The sequence below is a fragment of the Alligator sinensis genome, unplaced genomic scaffold (assembly GCF_000455745.1).
Source record: "Alligator sinensis unplaced genomic scaffold, ASM45574v1 scaffold862_1, whole genome shotgun sequence".
In the NCBI taxonomy this organism is placed as follows: domain Eukaryota; kingdom Metazoa; phylum Chordata; order Crocodylia; family Alligatoridae; genus Alligator; species Alligator sinensis.
Window position 1 is genome coordinate 1,394,702 of NW_005842066.1, and position 8,936 is coordinate 1,403,637.

Sequence of the window (8,936 nt, forward strand, 5' to 3'; positions counted from 1 at the left end):
TACAGGAAGGGATACGTCTAGGAATTTATTGGCGACGGGGAGAGACTAGAGGCTGTTCGTTCTTTTCCCCGGAGTTGTTGAAGCTCCACGGGTTCAGTTATCAGGCCTCTATTGCCTTTTAAGAAAAGCGTTGGGTCTGTAAGGATCCGCAGCACTTAGAGATCTTCACACAGTGTGAAGTCGCCTCCTCCTGGTGTTCGTGGAGTCCTCCAACTTGGGCGGAAACCACCCAAGCTCTTTATACAGCTAGCAAGCCAATCGCTAGCCACCACGTGTGCATGTATTAGAATCGGCCAATAATGTGGCACGAATCTTCATACAAATGGCGGGAACTCCTTTGCACCGTGCATTTCCTGGATGCAAAAGAAATGCACCATGCAAAGAAAGCTTCAAATTTGGTGGGAATACTCCGTTGCACCAGGTTCTCCTCTGCAGCAGAAAACTCCACCGTGCAAAGAAGCTGCAATTTAGCGGGAAAATAATTTAGCAGTGCCGAAGCACACACAAACAAAAAATCACAACTTTGGGTTGTGACACCATTGACTTCCATATTCTTCAAGAGAGCTTTGATTATATAAAGGCTTTATGACCAGGCTTGGCATCAGCAAAATACCATATAAATGCCAAAAATGGAATATTAAAGAAAAAAGTCCTAAAATCATACAGAAGAACTCATAATCAACTGTAGTGCAGATGCTTGCCACTATTCTGTCCTGCATGTTACAAACCCCATACTGGTATCTCTCTCAGGAGGACAGCTGCTTAATAACACTTCAGTATTTCTGAAGTTTTCTCTTAAAGTCTTGTTAGCTATTTTCTATCACAAAAAACACCATCAGAGCACCTTAATTCTCTTATCTTGGTGATAGGATGTAGTGGATGATAGTCTGCTCCAAAACGGAAATGAGAGGCTGCATAATATTCTCCATTTGTGTTTAGTTTCTCCCTCCTTTTGCTTGTAGCAGCAGTGAGAAATGTCCTTCACAAACTCTGCAATTCTCTCCCCCAACACTTTCTTTTGTACCAGTTCATATGCACTCATGCATGATCACATGATGCAGATGCTTCATTGTATAATGTGAAGAACATTAATTTGTTGCACATTAGACAAGCTATTGAAAGAGAGAGAGAGAGAGGTTTCCTGATATTTAATTCTGCTCAAAATTCAATTCAACAGTCCTAAACTATCAGTGAAATCCTGATCCTATGGAAGTCAATAGCAAATTGACCTTTGACTTCAGTGGAGCAGGATTACACGCCGTGTCTTAAACACTCTTTGGCAGATACCTGATGCCTTGTTGTAAACCTTAGATGGTCACCCTTTACAGTAGCATTGCATCTCTGCATCATTGTATTTCAGTTCTCCAGTGATTTTATCAAATGGTAACCATTCCCCCAAGACTAGTAAAACCCCGCATTACACAGATTATTTTTAAAACACAGAAAGAAAACCTTACTTGTTCTCTGTAAATGACATAAAATTAGTAACATGAGAAACAGAAGGGAAGGACCAAGTGACAGCTCTACAGTTCCAGCATCAAGGGGAGTTTCTGGTGTTTACCACGAGCACAGACTGCTCGCTGAGATCTGCCTCCAGAGGAAGACTCTTCAGAAATATGCCACCACTTTTGGTGTTCTTAGCTGATCTCTGTAGAGTATTATCGATTTTGTACAATACAAAGGACAAGAATAGTGAGAGGAAATTGCAGCTCTCAGACAACTAAGTTTGTTGCCAATTGGATTTTCATCAGCAAAGATATTCTGCAGATGTTGTTATGAGGTGTTGAACTCCACCTTCTTTGCAGCTGCTTCTATAGGCATCGGATGATGCCCTGTTCAAAAGGAGAGTGGAGCTGACAGTAGAAGCAGTCACAGAAACATTGAACTATGATCTACATAGAAGTGGATGGGGAGGGTTTTGGTTCACACAGGCATGACAGGAAGGAAAGCAATCTCTGCTCTCTCTACTGAGGTGTAACTAGACTGTGGAAAAGTCTAATCATTCCAGAATCTAATTTAAGAGAAATAAATCGAAAGAGCTTGAATTACTCGGGCACAAGATACCAAAGACACAAGGAAAAATAATTTGCTTTCATTCTAAAAAGTGATTAGTTATTACAATTCTATAATGAATATTTTAGGCTTTGAGATGCATACATTGCCTCTGACATCTCATCTCAAAAAATCCATCCAAGATCTTACTAAAAGGCTATTTTTAGACCAACTAACAAAGGTTTATTAGCATATTAGTAACAGTTGGTGCTCTTGTGTGTGAAATGTCACTCCAAAAACCTGCCACCTGAGGGTGGTTATCATGTTCTTCAGTTGAAAATGAATCAGGTATTTTAATGTAATCATATATGTAATGTCATACTTTATACTTGAAAAATAGGAAGGAAAGGAAAATATGGAAGAACAACTCCCTTCCTTTAAAACGTTATTTCTATTATTTATTTGAAGCACTTTGAGATGCTGTCCCCTTTGGATGGAATCCAGAGTTTCAGTCATTTGATGTATTGCTGGGACTCACTAGGTTTTTGGCTTTTGGGGGGGAGGGGGGGAAGGGAGGGGGGAAGTTAATCCTTGGGACACTTAAATCATAAATGACAAAGAGTGGCAGCTGGGTTTTGTTTAGTAACTGTCCTGTATACAGGGGTGACGTCCCAGTACATGTCACCGAAGTCAGTGGGGGAAATTGCAAGTTTAAAGTTACAAATGTGCTTATACCAGGGATAGAAACAGCTCAGTTGAGTAGACAGTGCACATATTAGGAGCCAAGAAACTTGTATTCTATTCTCAGTTCTCTCATTGACCTTATTTGAGGCCATGGGCAAGTAATTTAATTTCTTTGTGCTTCCATTTTTCCGTCTCTAAATGGGTATAATAGATTGCATGGTTTTGTTACTTATTAGTGATGGTGGAAGCTCAGTGAAATAACAAAAAATTAAAAAGATCATCTCCTGCGTTTGAAAGGAGTAGGCACTAGGGAAGAAGCACAGATCTCCACATTAAAATACCAAGGCTGATAAAAAGTAAAAGGGGAAGAACTAAATTAGACATGTCATGAAAAAGTGCTCACAACACATGTGCACACAGGCATTGGTCATATGGATTTACTGCCTTGTAAATGAAAACTATCATTACTTAAGTCACTTTAAATGGACTGGACAAAGCAGTGAAGAGTATGTTGCAGAAAACAACTGCCCATTATCTCCACAGAATTTCCTAAATGACCTAATAGGCTTATTTCCAGCTCTCAGTTTCTGGGATATGCATGTCACATTTGCAATTCCAGCTTTGTTTAATTTCCTGCCGCTCAGTTCCCAAAACACATGCTGATTCCATATACAGGGAATTGATTATGCTTTTAAAATGGCATAATAGTTTAAAGACTCCAGAGGAACAATAATAATAATAAGTAATGTTAGTTTAGATGGTGTTCTAAAAAAATGCAAGGACTAGGTGTCAGATACGAGGAGGTTACAGGCTGACTTCTGACTATGGCAACATACACAATGATACAAAAACAAAAATGTGCTAAAGCACAATTGGCAAGAAGGCAGAGCAGGGTGGCACCATCAAGACTAACTTGTTCAGAAATGCACACGCTTTTGTAGGCAACAGTCTGCTTCATCAGATACTATAAATGGACTTGCAGAGAGCAGGATTATTTCATGGATGCAATGGATTTTAACAAGGGTTTAAAAGGAAATGAAAGAGGATGCATGATGGATAGGGATTTGGAGACCCAGACAAAGGAGACAGGTGGTGTTTTCTTCCCAGGCTGTGTACACCTAACCAAGGTACTGGCAAATAGTATTAGGTGCAAGTATTTTTGAAAGAATAAACCAATATACTGCATGATGGCTGCTTTGTCTCTCAGAGATTAAGGGTATAAACGTTATTACAATTTAAATAAAAGATTTTGAAGGCCATGCTTTAAACCATTAAATTAATAAGAGGATACCAAATGCAAATAATTTGAGGCGCAGGATGCATCACCAGAAACGAGGTAGCCTGGTTTACCACTAGAATTTGTGCATAGAAAAGAGGTCTGAGTCAGCAGCCCAGATTGCTTTATTAGATTAACTTTATAACAAGTAAATCACTTACACCCAAAGAGTCAGAAGTAGCTTCTAATTTGGAGTGCTCTGGTTTACACGCTTTTGACTTGATAGCCAGAGATGTAGACTATCTGCACTTCTTATAACAGCCACTGCTAGTACACTTAATATTGGGTCAAAAGACAGTCAAAATTAGAGACCACTTCTTGTCCTCCCTTTTGGCCCTACTTCATTTTCTGAAGTAATCTGAAAAATAGGGATATGAGATGTGGTATTGGGAAAGTAAATTCATCAGAGTGGGTAATAAGAAATACAGTGACTAAAAGTAACTCCACATACATATGAATCTGGATTAAAATGTGCAATCCTCATTTCTCTCTCACAACCACTCATATCTTTTTCTTTTTTCCTTCAAACCTCTTTCCTTATTAATGCCATGTTGCATATATTTTTGCTGTAAATTAAATAACATTTTGTATTTCACCTACTGGATGCTTTTTAATTAGGATTTTGCATTGAAAATCAGGCCTACATATTCCACTGCTTGCTCTAGCTGTGCAGTTGCTTTTTTGTATGCTGAAATGGCACTCCTCAATCAGTTCTTCTTATCACTGCCTGACAGGAAGTGCTGCTTCCAATTCATCAACTAGAAGAAATGGCTTGCCATGGGATAGTTACTGGCATTCCAATGCCACTCGAAATGCTAGGCCTACGAGCAGGTTTACTTATTTGAAATACTTAATTGGTGAAATCCTGGCCCTTGTGAAGCCAAGTTTTTCCCAGCATCTGTAGCACATTTTACAATGTACAGATGCCAAGGATTTTCATGCTTACCTATAGAAAGTTATTCCCTGCTTCTGATTTAACGCTGTGCCTCCACTGTTGAAGTTAGATGCTGCACAGTATTTCACCTTGATAGTCCGCCTCAGAGAGGGTTATTGCTTTCTGTGCTGTAGTGAGAAAAGGAAGAGAATAAGTATTAAACACATTTGAAGATAGCATCTGCTGAAAGGGTATCAATGGATTCATTTCTGCAATATTTCCATCTAAAAGGCTTCAAGGAGAAAAGAATGAGAAGCATCTGCCCCCTTTATTACATAGTTTAATATAAGCAGTTTATGTGGAGTCTGTTTTATCTTCTTCCATATGAACAGATAATCTAAATATTTGAGAGGAATAAAAAAAGCAGCTACAATTGACTCAATTATACTCCTCTCTGCTTAAACGTTAAAAGTAATTTACTAATTAAAGAGTGAACTACCCTCTTCCCCACATGCCTATGCTGATATTTTGGACCTATACTGTACTCAGAAAAATGCAATAAAACCTGATAACATATTTTCAATAGGAAATACATGCTTATTATGAAAGGTAAAAGAAAAAATAGCTAACATTCTGGAAACTGATAATATAATGTGCAATCACACTGCAGCATCACTAACACCATCATGCTGTACTTAAAGGAAATTGTGACAGCTCTCCATGTATGCATTTATTTTTCCCATACAGTGTATTCTGTAAGAATGACCTTCATTATTCTAAGCAGGTCTGTTTTACCAACTGAAAATAGCAGCTCAGAGAAACAGAAAATGACAACAATGACATCTTTGAGAAAGCCAAAATGTCCGAACATTCTCCAAATTTCATCACAATACCTACACAAGCTGCAGAGTTGCTCCTTGTCCTCCCAGAGAAAATGGAGAAATTAAATTATCCCAATGGCAGGGGTTGCTGGCAGAGAAAACAGCTTCTATAGGCATAGAAACCACATAGAAACAGGGAATAGGTGTAATGTAAAGTGTTAGCCTATAAATAGAAGTGCTATAAAATAAACACAGAAAAAAAAACACAAAAGAAAATTTAGCTAGTGCATGTGTGTGTGTGTGTGCACGCGTGTGTGTGAACGAATGCACACAGGTACATCTGTTCAGTGATCATTTTGAGGTTTGTTTTTTTGTGACAAGTATTGTATCTCCTTGGTGTAAACAGTTTGAAGAGGTAATTTGGGAAAATGATTCCTGGTAAAAATGATTTCACAGGACAACATTTTGCCCCTCTTAAAACAGAGGAACAAACTCTTTTAAAAGTTCTGTTTGCAGTTGGTGTTGTTACACTCAAACAAGAAAATGAAGATTATTTGATATTTGGAATACATTCACCATAATTTTATAGAAAGTGGCATCATCCCTCTGGCTAAATTTTGAACAGCTAATTTTGTAATTCCAGAGCCGTTTACTCAGCACTTGGAAATGTCATTCTTAGGACAAGTTAGAATGTGTTCCACATTAACTGCATTAAGCAAACAGCCATTCAAAGTAAATATTAACAAGCCTTCACTTAATGCAGGAGAAAATGCCAGTTCACACTATTTTTATTCTCCTCAGAATACTGAAGAATGAAACCCATGAACAGAGGCAGACAACTGTATCCATTTAGCATAACTGGGCTTAAAACAGTCAAATCAGGCCAAGTTCTAAAAAGAAATGTCAGAGCAAGCACATGGCACACATCCTTTTTGTTTTAGGGCCTGATTTGATGCCATGGAGGATAATGGAAGTCTTTACATTGACTTCTGATGGCACTGAATGAGACTGTTAATCATCACCTTGACCCTTTGTTATTATTTATTTTAAAAAGAAATGGAGATGGAGAATTTCTTGCACTTACATGCCCTTATGACTATCAAAATTGTGGTGCTCTGCCTATAAAAATCAGGCTCAGAAGAAAATATATATAGAGAGTTTTGTTAAAGGAACCATTAGCCAGGTCTAAAAATATCTGAAATATAAAGGTGAGTGAGCACAGAAGACAGTGAAAATGTGAAGCAGTACGGCAGTGGGTCACATACTTTGTTCTTAATTCTGTTACTTTAATGTTGTGTAAGAGGATTGCAATCAAGTTAAACAGTCAGCTACACTGAAAGCTAATTTCAATCTAATTTGGAGCAACACATGAAAAAGCGGGTTTCTTGTCTTTCATATGACTAGCTAAATAAAAGGCACAGAAACATCAAAGATGTAACATCAGCTCTGTGATTAGGACAGAAGCAGTGTTGTCACAGTTATTACTAAGGCTGATAAGCACATCGTGCAATCAAAGTATCCCCCTCTATAATATGTTCAATGAACTATAGTACTCCAAACACCAGACAAAGGACCAAACAATGGGAACTGTTAAACTTGAGAGAAATTATTGTAAAAAAAGATAAATTAATTTGATATACAAGAATTACAGGCACCAGGAACACAAGCTGCTTATGGAAACATCTCCTAGGGCTGCCTCAAGGATATTCTGAAGTAAGCTGCTGACTCTCAAGGAGGGGAGAAGATTGAAACACCTGCAGAAATATTGTTAAAGAGGCATCATTATGCACACATATACACCCCTTTTCCTGACCCTACAGAAGCCTTTGTGAGCTTCCTTGGTTTGGAACAGGAAGGAAAGAGGGGTGAGAAGATAAAGCATGGAGAGATCAGCTCTCAATTCTATCACCAATTCATTCCTTTTTCCCCTTGACTATTGCAGTGCTAACTACAGACTCAGAGATCTCCCTAAATATTGTAAACAACCTTTTCCTGCAAATGTACAAATTGTGTAAAAAGAAAAGTAGGACAAGTCCATGATAAGATGTGTCTGCTTATCCTAACCGAAAAACTACTAGGTCGTTCAAAAAAGCCAAACTTAGTTTATATGACTGGTTGCCAAAAGATTTTGGATTGTCTGCTTGCCCTTTCTAGGTTTGTTATACTGCTGTGAACCTCTTATCATTCTCTCATAAGGAAGAGTCGCACTTTCAGTCACTACAGTTACACTGTACCCTAATGACCTATTAATATATAATATTATACAGAGGTCCTTAATCTTTTTTTCCCTTTTCCTCCATTTATATTTCCTATTTCCCTTCTTTTGTTTTCCAGTTCATTCTTCTCACATATCCTTTAGAGGTCTGCCACACACTACCAGGTCATACATATCCTCACGTGACTTATCATCTTGTCTCGCATACAACATGCACTCCCCACCACCAAAAAAAAACAACAAAAGTCAGCACTCCCCCCCCAAATTGGGCTGTATATTAAGTGGGGAAGCTGATTTTCTGACCCAGATAGAAACATCTTGTTTTGTTTCCTGCACCTCAGCGCAGTAGCCATTGCATTACTATTCAGGCAGGTTAGGGGGTCAATTGGCTTAATAGCTTAGTGGTCTGTACTGCAGAGGTATTAATGATGGTTTCACCTTTTTAATGGTCTAGATAGACGTTGCACTAATCAAGCTAACCTTTCTTAGAGCTATGTTGCTGCCTGATAGCTGCTCCTTTATCTCTCCTCCTATTTCATAGCCTTGGAGACTCTTTAACATTTTCCAAAAACACGGGTCCACCCATGGAGACCACTCTTCAGCAATAGCTACGGTTTCAGGAAAGAGACTGAAGTATAGGCTCTGTCCTTGCTCAATGCAGACACAACTTTTATTCCTTCTTTCTGCCATTCAAAAACAAGGCATGTATTATATTCAGGGCATGTAGTAGGTGAGATAGCACAGTATATATATTCCTAGATTACGTGCTTAGCTCCCCACATAATGGGGATTTCAGGTAAGGTCTACATTGTGAAGCTGGAAACCAAACTCACAAAGGAATTGTACTGCTACAGAGTGTCATGACCCAAAGGGTATGATTTTGTGTGCGCTTTGGCACTGCAGAATTATTTCCCGCCACATGGAGCTTTCTTTGCACGGTGCAATTCTCAGTTGCATAGCGAAAACCCCGGTGCAAAGGAATTCCCGCCACCCGTATGTAAATTTGTTCCCCACTATTGGCTGTTTCTAAATTATTCCCACGTGGCGGCTAGCGATTGGCTTTCTCGCCCGGTA

General features: G+C 38.7%; 1 long non-coding RNA gene across 1 annotated transcript in view; it reads right to left on the reverse strand.

Moving 5' to 3' along the window:
- Positions 1-4,993, reverse strand: part of LOC112550268 — an 83,905-nt gene extending 78,912 nt beyond the window's left edge. The window contains exon 1 of the long non-coding RNA XR_003094010.1: positions 4,899-4,993. This is a non-coding gene — a long non-coding RNA (uncharacterized LOC112550268). The remainder of the gene's footprint in view (positions 1-4,898) is intronic.
- Between the last annotated feature and the right edge of the window lie 3,943 nt (positions 4,994-8,936).